At 44.5% G+C, this 15,867-nt stretch overlaps 1 protein-coding gene across 1 annotated transcript in view; it reads right to left on the bottom strand.

Annotated features, from left to right (window-relative positions):
- GNAQ (G protein subunit alpha q) overlaps positions 1-15,867 on the bottom strand; it is a 304,893-nt gene that overhangs the window by 38,055 nt on the left and 250,971 nt on the right. The window lies entirely within an intron of this gene.

Genomic DNA, 15,867 nt, shown 5'->3' with positions numbered 1-15,867 from the left:
TCAGCTGAATGTGTCTTTTCCTCCTATAAATGCCAAATTAATATTAAAGAAATCTCACAATTCCTTTCAACCAGTATGGAAAGATTTCTAATACACAGGCCAACAACTTCAACTATACCGACCTTTGTATCTGTCATAGGGTTATCAAGAACAGATGTTGGGGACACTCAATTTTTCTTAAATGCAAAATATGAAAAAAAAAGCAAGCAAACAAATTTGCCTCTTCCTACCAGTTATAATCCTAGTCTAGTTTCCCTTAATTAACAAATACAGATGGGGCCTTAATAAGAATGTTTTGAGTGTAAGAAGGTTCTTGAGATAAGATAATCCCATTAGTAATGATCAGGTTATCATCATCTCCTGCAAGGAAGAAAAAAGAAATTCTATGCATCAGGCAGGGTCATTTCCAAGATGGTATACAGAGGCTGAGCCCCAGCCCGCTACCCTCCAGCCAACTGGAGTGGCTCCCCCTTCCCTGAAGATGCCTGTATTTTTTTGGTTTACTGCTTTTCATTATTTCCACCATTCCCTGATTGGAACATCCTTAAACCTGATTTTCTTCTTTTGAAAACTGGACTATTTCAAGTCTCAGTTTAGGAGCTGCCTCTTTCTTGAAGCCTCCCCAGTCATTTAGGTGAAAAAAAAAAAATCTCTGAAATCACACATGGTTCACAATCATTTAGGACAGGAACCCCCACTTGAGTTTACATTATATTCATGTACACATTCTAGCAGTCCTGGTAGGTGTGAGCTTCCTGGAGGGTAAAGGCTGTATCTTACTTCTATCTCTAATCTCTCCCAAAACCCAAACGTCACCTTTTCATGGCAAGTGGTCAGGAAATATTTGTTGGGTGAGTGAGTATTCTGAACAAGGATGAAGATGGACATCTATCTGAAACAGGGGGGTAAGGCTACCCCCTAAAGTGATTTAAATACAGACCCACTCCTGAGGACTAAAGGGAGACCCAGTACTGCTTTGCCTTTCCAAGCCTCTCTCTTCTGATACATTTTTCCCTTTACAAATCTTTCCCCCCTTCATAGTCTGAATGGTATGCGACATGGGGAGTCCCTGGAATCCCATTTAGCAATGACAGGTGATTGAGGGAGCTATCAGGCCTCTGCTTTCCACATCATTCCAGGCAAGGCGATCAGCCATCGCCTGGACTTGAAGATAGCACTTGAAGATAGTTGAGTGTATTTCATAAAGACAGGGGTAACTGTGGTTGGCCAGAAGTAGGGAGAATTTTACAATGGGGGGGGTGGGTGGGAGTCAAGGGGTACAGGGAACAGGGACCTCACTCGAAACAATGCTGCCACCCTGTGGATACCAGAATTTGTATCAGAGTCCACGGCACCCCCTTCTCCTTTGTAATAAACAAGGAACACCTTTCACTTTCTGTAATTTCGATCTGATGGTTGTTGCCAGGACAACTAGGAAATGAGGCAAGGAACAGAGACACCTCCAAAAAGAGAGAGAGAGAGAGAGAAAACCAGGTCACCGAAGTGAAGCTATTACATTAATTCTAACAGGAACTGGGGCTCTGCCAAGGGAAAGGCTAATAGGAATTTGAAGCCGGGTGCCACTGTCCTGAAACACGATGGTGGCAGGTGCGCCTGCCCACATCAGGCTGCAGGAGAGACTCATCTGTCAGAGCGTAAATGCTTCCCTTGGCCATGGATAACGGGACGCTTTCTCTAAGTCTTACCAGGCACCCCGTGGGGAGGAAAACCTCATTTCCAAAAACCTGTAGTCACTTGGAAATGCGTCCCTTTGGCAAGTATTTCTGTTTGCAGCTGAACCGCCAACAGATAATAAAACAAAATAAACACCGCGTGAGCAAAATTGCAACTCTTATACCTCAGCAAAAATGGCAGAACATTCAAAACTACTACAGAAATCTGAGACACCTGAAGATGGAGAAAGGGTCCCAGTGGTTCATTTAGAGCTTCGTCAGCAAGTGACTCCGGATGCTATCAAGGAGCATTTCACCAGTGGCTTGTACCGGCCAAGTAGAGTAGGTGCTCAATAAATGCTTGCTAAGTTGACGGCACTGCCAAGCTGCGAGAAGTTCCCATAGCACTGATGTGAAGAGTGCCTTATGCTCCCACTCAAGCAGTAGAGAATAAGCAACAAGGCAACACGGCCTTCATCTCCTAATCTCCTGACTATGGCTGATCCAACCACAACCTGCAGAGATCAAAGAACTCGCTCCAAAACCCACAAGGCATTTCTGGTGAGGCCAGGAGTACACTCGAGTCTTCTCACCAAGCCTCTTTGTTTCCTTGCTCTGCTCTCTGGAACCCTCTGCCTCTGCCGTTAAACCTCATAACCCTGGAAGTACTTGTGCAAACCCGCTGGCTTTCTACAGGGGTTATTCTGCCTACAGATTTCTGTCTTACTTCCTCCCAGGTGATTTTTAAATTGAGAGCAATTTCAAAATGAGCATTCGTAGAGATGGGAATGTCGCTGACTGAGGATTTTTTTTTTTTCATGTACAGGTAGTAGAGAATTTTTTTTTTCCCAAAGATTTTTTATTTATTTATTTGACAGAGAGAGAGAGAACACAAGTAGGCAGAGACGCAGGCAGTGAGAGAGAGAGGGAAGCAGGCTCCCCGCTGAGCAGAGAGCCCGATGCGGGGCTCTATCCCGGGACCCTGAGATCATGACCTGAGCTGAAGGCCGAGGCTTTAACCCACTGAGCCACCCAGGTGCTCCGGTAGTAGAGAAATTAAGTCCACGGGTGAAGTTACATTGCTCAGACATGTACGTGACAGTCTTCACTGTGATCGTTGGGAGGTGGCCCACATTTTATTGACAGATAGACATATGTAGGCATGTCTATATTTCTTCTATCTGTAGCTACATATGAGAAAGGTTTCAGGGTCAAAGGTGAAAGAGCTGACGAAGGCACATCGTGCATTCGCTCTTCCCAGAGTCTCACCCGTCTTCCTGGCTCTAAGATGAGAAGCGGTCCCTTTGTGAAAGTCACCTGTGCTCATGGTGCCTACGGATGGCTCTGTGAATATCACTGCTTTCAGCCACGAGAAGGGCTATGATTAAAAGTCTGTCTTTAATTAGAAAGCAAATAAGCTTTCACAGATTAAAAGATGATGGCAATCAGATAGATGCTATTATAAAATCGTTTGGGAAGATTCTCGGGGATCTGGTGCTCGGCTGGGGGTGGGTATAGGGAGAGGAAGTATGGTCTGAGAATTTGCCAGTGTTCATGATGTATGTAAAACTACCTTTTCCCCTAGAGTGGTCTACAAATACCAATTTGGCGTGTATCTGATGACCATATTTATTATTCTTCAGCATGTTCTTCCTAAGACTGCTACTGTATAATACAAATACTGGGAAAGGCAATGGGTATTCTCCCTTGAAAAACCAATATATCTGAATTAATTAAAAAGCTCATGAGCCAGAGGGATATTTAACAATATTAAATTACTCTGTGTACTTACTGAATGCCCTTACTAAATTGTTGCTCAATTTCCTAATTTGAAGCAGTAAAAGCCAAATCTCCCAGAACTCTCTGGTCATAATGGTATCCTTATCAAATCACTTTCCTTTCTTTGTGTGTGGGGACTGACCTCACAATGCCCAAGTCAAGGAAAACAATTTCTCTTGGAAGCAAAACCTCTGTGGTTTCCCCATAAGCCTCGAGGACTGGAGTCCTGGGAAGTAACGCTGGAGGAGGGGGAGGCCAAAGGAAATTCTCAAGAGAAACGGTCAGAAGCATTTGTATCCCTGTGATCCAGCCTTGGGACAGAGGGTGTCCCGGAGTCCTGCCACTGGCAAATCCCTACATGTTCTTAGGTGTCAGCCCAGGCAAGCTTCCTCAGAACTGCATACTTCCCAACCAGGGTGAAGTGTCTTTGGTCTCTGCTCCCCCACCCCCACTTATGGTTGAGAAAAACTTTCTGTCCTCCTGCACTACTGACTGCCCGCTAACATCACTTCTCCTCCAATGGGCTGGGGGCTTCTTAAGGGCCAAGGATAACATCTCAGAGACTAGAGCATCCTAAGTATTTAACACAGCTCCATAAATACCTCTTGGCAAAATAAATTGGCATTTAAATGTATTATCTCATTTAACATCCATAGTAAGTTCCCAAATAGTCAATTTACATTAATGATCCCAATTTGGGGGGAGGGAAGCATTTACTGAGCTGCAGAATTCCCTTGTTCTGCCATAATATACTTTCAGCCCTGGATTTATTAAGAGGACCTCGATGGCAGATACAACATGGTCCCAAGTAGTGGGCATGTTACTCCCAGGTAAGGTATGCTTTTTGGATACATGTGTCCTGCCCAGAAGGTGGGGATCAAAAGGACCCACTAACAGACCTGCCAGGTAAGCCAAAATCAGGAGACCTACGTCAAGGACATATTACAACCTGGGTGGAAATGAGGCAGTACGCTTGTAGATTTCTCAGAAGCCCAAACTGCGGGCAGTCACCTGACCGGGAGTCTAGTGGGGCCCCTCACGGCCGCCGCGACCATTCACCATCCCAGTGGGTTTCTCCCTGTTTCCTATTACGGTGCAGCTGTAGCCGGAGAGATGACTTCCCGGCTAGACTCCATGGCCAAGCACATCTTGAAGTTGTATGTGACACTGTGGCTGAGTTCTTAGAAACCAACCACGAGCGAGAGGACGTGTGCCACTCTGGGGCGGGGCCTTCCAGCAGCAGGTGGGGACCGCAGCACGCCGCCCTCCCCTTTCCGCTCGCTGACACCCGATGTGGCAATGCTCCCGCGCAATGGCCCATGTGACAACCATGCCCTTGGGAAGGGTGGGACAGGGACCTGGAGGACCTGGGCTCCTGACGGGACAAGAGGAGCCGCTCAGCTCTGCGGCACTGGATTGCTTCCTTAAAAGGGGAAGGGAGGTCTCCATTCTCTACACCACTCTCCTCGGGACTCTGTTGGAGCAGCGGAGCTAACCAGTTCTCTGTGGAGGAATGGGAATTCGGAGGAGGTAGATGGTGGCGGCTTCATTTTCCCTTCACATCTCTGAGCTTCAGCTTCCCTTATCTATAAAATGAGCACTAAAATCCTTCCTGGTTCCCAAGTTCTGGGGTTCATCAGGAATCTCATTCCCCTGGGGCCCATCCCATCACATCCTGATAGAAGCACGGCTCCCCGAGGTTCGCTTTTACGGGGCCTTGTCAAAGGCTGCTCCCCAGCTTTCCTTCACCCCAATAACAGCTTGTTATCTCTACTTGGAGCTTGTGCCATTTACTGAGGATCAGAACCTTAATATTAAAGGATTGCTCTCAATTTGACAGCTCAGGTACCAACCGGAGTTGATGACATTTTGGAAAGGCAAAGACTCTCCGTGAAATCACGCCCGTGAAATGGAAACTTCGAGTTAAGCTCTGCTGGCATTAAAACATAAACATGCTGAAAATCTGTTGTAACTGTCTTCCAACAGACGGCAATCTATTCCCCACAACCGCTACAAACAACGCCTCATTTATCTTTTTAAAACCATCCAAGGAACCATCCTCAAGGCCCTCTGACCATGTAGTAATTTCTCTCACTTCTGGCTTCCTTAGTACTGACCCTTCACCAGGCCTGCAAATAATTACCAATTTTCTACCAGGTTAAAGATCTCTTTCCCATTTTCCCACAATTTCTCCCACATCCACTGGCATTTTTCTCTCCCTTTCTGCCTCCTCTCCAGCTCATAAATTCTTTCTATTAGAAAAAAGAAAGTAGAGTAGAATGGCTTTCATATCTCTATCTCTGAGAGCCCAGCGTCTGCTCTAACCGCTTAGGTCCCCAATCTTCCCAGCAGAGAAATGGCTCACTGTGCTCTTTCCTCCCACTCCTACCAAGCTAGGGACCTATCACCACAGAGCTCTCACTAGGTGTTCAATACCAACTTGTATAAGGACCACACAAACCATAATTCAACTTCTGGCTTCTACTAACTAATGATTCCATTAGCAACACAGATGCTCTCCAATTTCCCTAACTACACATGAACCGCCCACTGGCACAATCAATTGTTTTTGCCACTTCTACAGTCCAGCATCTGGCTCTGGGAACACTTGAAAACCCTTATATAGTTTCTGCCAATCAACGCTCAGCTTCCCAGCATACACCTATCATGCACATTTGAACGGCTCTGATGTTTTCTAAGCCTGCTAAATCCAACTCTGTCACTAAAACCTAAAGCAAAATTCTAAAAGATGCAAATATCCATCACCCAACTACAGTATTTCTTGGTTCAATGCTGTCTAAAAATATTATATACATTTAAGCCAAGTCAAAGAAAAGTTTATCTGGAAAGCTTAAGGGGGTATTTCCCTCCAGCAGGGGGGAGATGGAGTGGCATGGTTAAGTTTTCATGTGCATTGCCACATAAGGACCTACCCTACGTTTGCCTTCAGAATTTAATTTTTACCCATTTTTAAATTATTCTTTCCTCAAATGACCCTCATCTCTAATACAGCTTACACGCGTTCTTGATGTGGTTTCCTTCAAGTTGGCACAGGCATTAACATGTAGGACTTCAAGCAAGAATGAAATTAAAAGCCCTGAGCAACATTACAAATTCTCCAGAACACAGTGTCAGGGAATACATTCAAGAAACCTTGTTTAAGAAAGGGCAGAGTACATTCAGATGGCACAAACGACACAGAACGGCATGTCTGTGCTTAAAGGGCTCCTAAGTATCAAAGGGCTAATCCGTAAACTAAATTGCTAGTTGACGAAATGAAAATTACATATACGGGGTCAAAAAAACTTTAACATCAAAAATGCACAAAGAGAAACAGGAGGTCCCTCCATCTGAGACCCAGGTGACGGCCCCCATTTTCTCTGGGATCATTTCACAAAAATATTATGGACAAACATGGAATATGAATTTATGTCTGATGCTTAGGTAAATGGAAATGGACTTTATGCATTGTTGACGATTTCCCTTTTTTCCCTTAATAATATGCTTTTGAGACTATTTTATGTCAGCACATGTAAATCCAGCTTATATGTTCTTTAAAGGGCCTGAATAACTTTCTGAATCATGCACTTAAGTTTTCGTACAGATATGCACGTAAACTGCTGAGGCAAAAGGGCATGTGTATTTAAAATTTTGAGATATCTAAAGTGCTTTCAGAGGAGACTGATTGATGCGTGATTAATTTAAAAAAAAAATCATCTTGTTTGTAAAGCTAAAAACAGCCCATTAAATTAAACATACAGACAAAAATAAATGGACTCAACAGAGGGTCCTTAGGATATGAAATGATTGGGATATGTCCAAAGCTTCTACGACATATCTTCCCGGGAGAATTCCATGGAGTTTATAGAAATATGGAAATATGTATTTCAGATTTCGTAGAGCAATGCCAGCCATGTAAACTTGGCATCCGAAACAATCTCATGCAAATTTTATCAATATTGATCTGAACCTAATGCCATTATGTACGGAGCAAAAACTGTAGTTTTCTAGCTCTCGAATATCTTCAAAAATTCTAGGGAGTCTTTACTTTTTAACTTTCCAATTCATCATTAGAAAATATCTGGATGTTGAATGAACATGACAAATCCAAAATCTTTTTCTTTTTAATGTTTCTGTGCAGTGCAATCCTAGCAAAAGTGAACTCTCATCATTAGGCATTTTTCAAAAAACAAAAATGAGATAGTCCCTAGCCAACTGATGAGATGATATGTTCTTCTACTTGTACGTCAAGTATTTATTTATTTATTTATTTATTTATTTATTTATTAAAAGATTTTATTTATTTATTTGACAGAGAGAGATCACAAGTAGACAGAGAGGCAGGCAGAGAGAGAGGAAGGGAAGCAGACTCCCTGCTGAGCAGAGAGCCCGATGCGGGCCTCGATCCCAGGACCCTGACATCATGACCTGAGTCAAAGGCAGCGGCTTAACCCACTGAGCCACCCAGGCGCCCTGTACGTCAAGTATTTAAAAGCCTATGTCCAATTCAGTGCCCCATGAACACCGGCGGGATGTGGCTACAGCCATCACTTCCTCTCTTCCTGAGTGTGAGGCAGGTCTGCGGACTAGTGCAGACGCTGGGCCAACTTCTGCTCCCGGCTTCAATCTGTAACCCAGAAAGCCATGCCCTTAACCCCAAGATAACTCATGAGAAGACCAGACAATGGCACAGATATCCTGTTAACACCTGGAACAGTGAAACCAAGGAAAAGGCTAATGACTGGGGTATAGGAGTTGGTTAGAAAATTTTAAAAATGTGTAACAAAGACTGCAACGCGTGTCTTCAATAAGGTAACTCATGAAAAGGGTGCAGGCTTTTCTTCTCCCTTGGCCTTCTGGAACCCTCGCACGCTGTGATGATAATATTCTATGTGTAAAGCTGTTTAAAACTGTCTGCCCACTCCCTGTTTTCTATGAGGCAATGGTCCTGCCTTCTGTGATCTCATTAATTGATGTATTTTCCAGGAAGGTAATTCTGACTTTGGTGAGGGATTCTTATATGGTGACAGATCCCAGGTGAAGACACCATTTATATTCATTATGGGGGTAAATAAAAACCGTTACTCTGAACATGACTGAGCGGTACAAACAGAATGTTCAAAATGTCCTGTCTGGTGGGATGATTCTGTAAACAGAGAGTGAAAAGCGAAGTATGCTGGTGATAGAGCAGCATGTTACTTAGGGAAGAGGCAGGTGAGAAACAGCGTGTGAAAATCTGTAAATGATTAGCAGTCTTGAGCACGGCAAGCTGCTCTGGGAGGCCCACATAAATGTTCCCCATCAAGGCTATTTTTGTACCCTCTGCAATACATTGCTATGAAATAGTCTTATTTCCTCAGTAGTTCCATTTAAATTGCAGGCTGATGCATTACTGGTAACATCTAGAACCAACATTAGTCAAAGTGAAAGTTGCACAAAGTTTAAACATGGTTAGGCAATTTCTAAAGCCGTAAGAAAAGGTAATTAGGAATTTCCTCACTTGATGGTCAAAAAAGAAATAACAGAGCTAGGCTGTCAAACAAGAAGGTAAGTTTAATGAGCAAAGCGGGGAAGAAAAGAGAGAGAGAGGGGCAAACCAAGAAACAGAGTCTTAACTCTAGAGAACAAGCTGATGGTTACCCCAAGAAGGGGGGGATGGGTTAAACAGGTGATGGGGATTATGGAGGGCACTCGTCCTGATGAGCGCTGGGTGTTGGATGGAAGTGTTGAATCACTACATTGTACACCTGAAACTGATACTACACTGTACGTTAACTAACTGGAATTTAAATAAAAACTTAAAAAAAAATAAGTTGAAGTTACAGAAATATCAGGCCTCCAGTCTGAGTTCCTGTCTCAGACTCGATTTTTTTTTTTTTTATATAACACAAGAATTTGAAATGCATCTGCATAGATTTAAAACAACCTCTTAATGAAATGGTAAGGGTACCAAGACTTGGAGATTAAGTGGTTTCCCCAGGATTAATAGGTAAACTAGTGGAGTGTTGTTTTCCTTATCCGTAGCCCAAGCATCCTTCACACAAGCAACATAGGACCCTGCTGGCATCTGTGGTTTCCTTTACTCCTGGAAGGAGCGTCACTAACCAGGGATTTGGCATACTGCAGGACACTCTGGAAGACTCCTGACCAGTCAGCAGGGGTGGCATGGGGAATCGGCTGAAGCCCCAGATTGCGGGTGAAAGTCCTGCGGCGAAGCCCGGCTCCATCAGTAACCAGCCGTACCACCATGGGCATGTCACTTAAACTCACCCGATCCCTATTTTCTCATTTTACAGGGAGAAGACGGAAATAGATAAACTCTAACCTTCAGTGCTGGTATTTTATAAAGGTGATGAGTTTGTTCAAGGTCCATAAAGACTATGTTTGTGAAGCAACTCCTGTCCAGACACTTGAGAATCTAGCTTCAACTTTATTCTGCAGTTATAGCACCACCTAGTGGACATTTCCCTGCCGTGACCAGGCGCGAAGAATTAGAATTCCAGTTCACACAAGTGTTAGAAAGAACTGTTTATCTGTTTAAACTAACAGACAGACGGACGAACAACCAGATGACAAAAAGTATGTCTAAAGACCACACTGCTCATTCTCTCCAACTTGAGGAAGGGTCAAAAGTAACTATCATTGACAAAGGAGGCTCTTTTCACTACTGAAGTGATTGAGTCCATTATTTGGTACGCTAGAAAAGTAAGGACTTCAAGTGATTGAGATCACCCAAGGATTGGGAGAAAATGTTTGCAAATTACCTTACAAGGGTTTAATATCCAGACTATACAAATAACTCTGATAGCTCTACAACTTGACTCAAAGAGGGGCAAAGAAACTGAAAAGACATCTCTCCCTAGAAGATACATAATGGCTAATAAGCACATGAAAACTAATTACCAGGGCAGTCAAAACCACAATGAGATATCACTTCATATCCATTAGGATGATTATTATATTATAAAACACACACGAAGAACCAGAAAATACTAAGTGTTGGGCAAGGATGCAGAGAAATTCAAACCCTTGTTTGCTGGTGAGGATGTAGAATGGTACAGCCACTATGAAAAACAGTAGGCAGTTCCTCCAAAAAATTAAAAATAGAATTACCATATCATCCAGCTAGCCCACTTTGGAATAAAAGAAAGAATCGAAAGCAGGAACCCAAGAGGAGTGAAAGCAGGAATTTGAACTCTTATTTACATACCTATTTTCTTTCTTTCTTTCTTTTTTAAGATTTTATTTGAGAGCATGTGCACACGAGCGTAAGCCGGGGTCGGGAGGCAGAGGCAGAGGAAGAAGCAGACTCCCCACTCAGCGGGGAGCCCAAAATGGGGCTTGATCCCGGGCCCCTAAGATCATGACCTGAGCTGAAGGCAGCCACTTAACTGAGCCACCCAGGTGCCCTGAGGCCCATTTGCATAAGCAGCATTATTTAAACAGACAAAAGGTAGAAGCAACCCAAGTGTCCACTGGTGGATGAGTGGGTAAACAAAATGTGGAGCAAATGGACAGTGGAATTCTCATTTCAGCCGCAGAGAGAAAGCAAGCTGTGGCCCATGCTTCATGGATGAGCCTAAAGACACGTTAAGACAAGAAGCCCATCATAAAAGGCCAAACACTGTATGGTTCCACTCCCGCGAGGTACCTAGAAGGGTCAGGTTCATAGCGACAGAAAGCTGAATGGTGGCTGTCAGAGGCTGGGGGAAGGGCAGAGCGGGAGTTACAGCTTAACGGGTTCAGAGTTTCAGTTTGCAAAGATGAAAAGAATTCTGCAGATGGACGGTGGTGATGGCTGTGTACCCGCGGAGATGTTCTTTGCCCCATTCAACTGTGTGCTGAGAAACAGGAAGTTCCTTGTCCATTTCACTACAGTAAAACAATAACAACAACAACAACAAAACAAACAAAAAAAAAACCCCAAAACAAAAAACTGGTATCAGTGTGAAGTGGAGCATGAAGGCTCTTTTGGGGGAAGAAAAAAATCTTCATGTCCTTAAAACTTGAAAAAAAAAAAATTCTCCTTGGTTCTGATTTAGAGCTCGTATAGAATACATCAACTCCAACTCCACACTGGAAAGAGGGACTTGTTCTTGGTTAACGGTTGAAACGCTTTCCAAAGGGGTATGTGCACTTTCAAGAATCGAGGACAGAGAAAATAAACACCGTCGTCCCTTGTGAATTTTGACTAATAAATAATGCAAACTGGATGAGACTTCTGGGTGTCTCTGATTTTGTTTTGAGCTTGATCCAGAAGGGAGAGGTGCTAAACTTGAAAATGTTCACTCCATTCCAGACTGGGCTCCGCGCCTGGGGGGATCAGACGGCGGTGCTCAGATGCCTGGAGCGCCGGGCCTGCCGCTTTGCTCCACAGTCCGAGGCCCGAGGGCAGGCGCTGGCCAGTGACAGGGAAGCTGCCATCGCAGGAGGGGACCGACACTCTGTAAATAATGACCAGCTCAGAGCCGATGCCCTTTGCTCTTGTTTTCAACCAGGTAGCTGTGTGGGGCTCCCCTGGGGGGCTACAAAAGGTCTGACTGCCCTGGGCAAAAAGAAATTAAGTTAATTTTAGGTTCTGTAAGCTCTTTCCGGTGCCTTTCCCTTTGGAAATACTCTCTGTGCTCCCGTATTTCATCTATCTTTACAAAATCTACCTTTGGAAAGAGATAGTGGGCAAAGGAAATTACCCTAATAGAGAAGTGACAGGGGAAGCCTCATGTGTTGGCATTTTAACAGGGCTCGACACCAGACAAAAGAATGATCCTCTAATTCAGAATTCCTGCCGGTCAACGAGTTGGCAAGGGCAAAAACGGAGGCTGGAAGAGGTAGGTAAGGTGGTTCTCTTCCTTGTGCGGGGCTGTCCTGGCATTGCAGGATGTTCAGCAGCGCCCCCACCCCTCCCACTGGATGCCAGCAGCACCCCTCCAATTGTGAGACCCCACAGTGGCTCCAAACATTGGCAAATGTTCCCTGGGTGGGGGGAGGGAGGGTAGGGACAAAAGCACCTCCCACCAGCTTTGTTGAGAACCACTGCTCTAAACATAACCATGTAGGTGGTCAGCTGCTCTGCCAACATGCATCACTAGCTGTTCTTGCCAAGGAGCTTATAATCTCACTAAGGAATTCAGATCTACACTGAAACTATTAGCAAATGGTCCAAGCCAGGACAGAAGACCAAGAACTCGAAAGTGCAAACACTGACCATAACTCTCATCAGATTTCCGTTAAGAAGCTTTCCAGTGCAATTTGATAACATGGAAATATTAATATCTAAAGAGAAGTCTCTCTTCCTTAAGATGACTCCTGGAAAGAAAAGGAACAGTAAAAGATCTCAAATCGGTGTGTTTTCACAGGATTTCGTATGTGAAACCTTTGGCCTTCTTTCTCTCTCCTCCGCCCATCCGGACATTGAATCAAGACTATTAAATCTTGAAGCCATGGTGCCCCCCTCCCCTCCTTGTTCCTTCTGCAAAGAAACAAGCCCTAAAACATCTTCCGAATATAGGGAATTTCTTGAGTTTTAGTGTTTGGAGGTTGTAGCTTTTATCCTCTGAACCCCAGGGAAAGAGCAAATTTCCAAAATGGAATTATTTTCAGAGTGCTGGATTAGGAATAATCATCACCATGATTATAATACTCACTTTCACAGCATTTCCTATGTGTCAGGAACTGTTCTAAATACTTTACATATGTGAAGTCCTGTTCTTATCCCTACCTCACAGCCAAACAGACTGAGGCCTTGAGAGTGCTCACGGCCAGTGAGAAAGTAGTAAGTCTGGGATCTCAAACCTCTTTCAAGTTCTAAGCTCTTTTTGCTAAAATCGCCAATGGAAACCCAAGTCTGAGTAACCTGGATACCCCAATCTCTTTAGCCTCAACTGTAAAGGCTACTGATCTAGATGGTTTGTAGAGCTCCTTCCCATGCCTCCCTCAGGAGGGATGGTCAATAAATATTCAGCCCTTGAAATTTCTGCCATGAGCTATTCAACTCTAACCCTAATCTTAGCCTGACATTCAAAGCAAAGTGTGGCAAGACGAACACCAAGTTTGGGACCAGAAGATGTGAGCTCAAAGGCTTCCCCTCCCTGTACGAGATGCCTCTCGGGCTCAGTTTCTCTGTGAGACAACAGACTGGTTGATGTCAATGGCCAAGTGCAAAAGCAGTACCAACTTTTCCTTTGAGGCTTTCTTTTATCACAAGACGTATTTTTCTGAAGAAATCTCTCTGGACTTGTGGTCAAGAAATCCATTCTACAGGTTCTGATTTCAGCTAGACCTACAGCTAAACCACTCAGGAGTCCAAACCCACCAGCGCACATGGAAGCCTATGGGGACTTCAGTTAAGTGGGCTCAGAGTGGCTCCTGAAGAGGCCGCAGGTTACCCCAAAGCCCCTGGCATGGGCATCAGAGACGTCCTCCCTCGAAACATGGTGATGGTCTGCTAACGCTCTGAGTGGAGAGTCTGGTTCAGCAGCGAAATTCTGAGCAAACCCAGAGAACCCCTTACCCTTGACTGTGACATGCTGACCCTGGTAACACCACCGCCTGTGTTGCCCCTGCTCCTTGAACCCCACTGGAGAAACACCCCGTATGAAACAGCGCGGTGACTGCTGCTCCACACCAATCTGCTTAATGCCACAGGAAGGGGCACAGTGGCTGGAGAAAAGAAACAGGGACAAACGTCCTTCAATGTTCACACAGCTTTATATACCAGGTGGGTAGAAGGTTCGATTAGAATGCACAAGTTTCTTATCTCCTGAGACTGTGACACTCGTTCAAAAGGAGAACACAGATGGTAATAATTCAACAAGAATTACCCTTCTTCCTGTAGTGTTACAGATAAAGAAAGAAAATCTTCATGGGGACGGGGTACTTGGCTGATCAAAGAGCAAGAAGCATTACCTCTCCTCGTGGTGCCGCGTACAGGTTAATGGGACTGAATGAGGAGTGAAACGGCACCACTAGAGTAATTTCAGGTTAGTTTTGGGAATTTAGCATATGGCTTGGTGTACGAAGGAAGCTGTGTTAATTTCAGTGTTTCAAGTGATATCCAGCATTCCCCAAGAGCAGGCTGACAATTTATCTTGGCATTTTCCAAAGGTACTCTGTGCATGAGAGCAGGAAGAGGAAGATGTCTACTGATGGACACTCATTCATTGTCCGATAACGAACAGAATGATTTTCACCCAGTTGCGTGTTGACTCCTTTGTGTTCAGTGCCTGGAGGACTTGTGGAAAGGCAGGTAAATACTTCACTTCTCATCCCAAGACTCAAAAACACACAATCTCAACTGAAACCAGAGACCAAGGCCTGCCAGACTCAAAAAGACAAAACAAAAAAACAGGGAGCTTATTCCCAGTGTCAACAAGAGGCCTCTGTCAAAAAAGGCCTCCTCCCCCCGATGTTTTCTCATTGCCGTCCTTCCCCTAGGAAAGAGCTCTACTTCTGTGTGATCGAGCCTCTGAAACCCCAGCCTGCGAATCATTTAGCCTGGATGGCTCAGACAATGCGGCAATGCAGCTTGAACGTCTTAGAAGCTCTTCCTCTGGGTTTGACAAGTCCCACAGCAAGACTTCCCTACTCAGCGGGGAAAGGCCCTGAACACCACGCGGCCTCTGATGGTTTCAGCGGATCTGAATTAAGATGAAACAAAACAAAAGATTATATATGTTTTGTATCTGTGCCAAAGGGACTCTGAACGCTGGGCAATTTGCAAATGGAAGCAGAGAGCAACAATCAGAAAGATGAAACTGTTTTAAGATGCTTATTTTCCAGGGCATGAGTAATAAGACATTATTTCGCCCAGTTCATCCATAGTTTTTAACTAGCTGCGAAGCTTTGGGCAGAGGTTGGGGTGGGGGGGTGGGGGGGTAGGTAAGGGGTGGGTCTAGCATTAAAACTCCGTTCAACGGGTAACTCCGAAGATGAGACGGGAAGAAGTGCTGGCGTGTGAACACGGTGCGTTAGGAACTCAGTTGAATGAATACATAACCGAAGTGCAAGCTCTTTTAAATTTGATGCTGTCTCTTCCCTTTTAGTAAGTTGACAGCCTATTTAGGGGATGCGGGGGCAGTGAGGGGATGGGGAGAGATGGGGCATACATTAAACATAAGTCTGGGCTGCCACGGCTTCAATGATTAGTTTCTGACCGTCCTCACTGGGCATGTCAGCCTGGCGCTGTTGGGGAAGTGAGGCAGGAAATCAGCTGCTAATTACAGTATAGATTAACAAGCTGCAAATTAATCAGGAAGAGCACGTTCAGAGGCTTTTTTTTTTTTTTTTTAAAGAGCATTAAATCGAAGAGGCAACGGGTGAAATGAAGTTTCACAAGGAACTTAAGATGTATATTCCTCCTGTAGGTGTCACATGTACGGCAAGCACAAGGGAGAGCTCAGGAAGTCCACAGGTCTCT

This window comes from Mustela erminea, chromosome 12 (genome assembly GCF_009829155.1).
Source record: "Mustela erminea isolate mMusErm1 chromosome 12, mMusErm1.Pri, whole genome shotgun sequence".
NCBI classification, from domain to species: Eukaryota; Metazoa; Chordata; class Mammalia; order Carnivora; family Mustelidae; genus Mustela; species Mustela erminea.
This window is presented reverse-complemented; position numbering and strand designations above follow the sequence as displayed.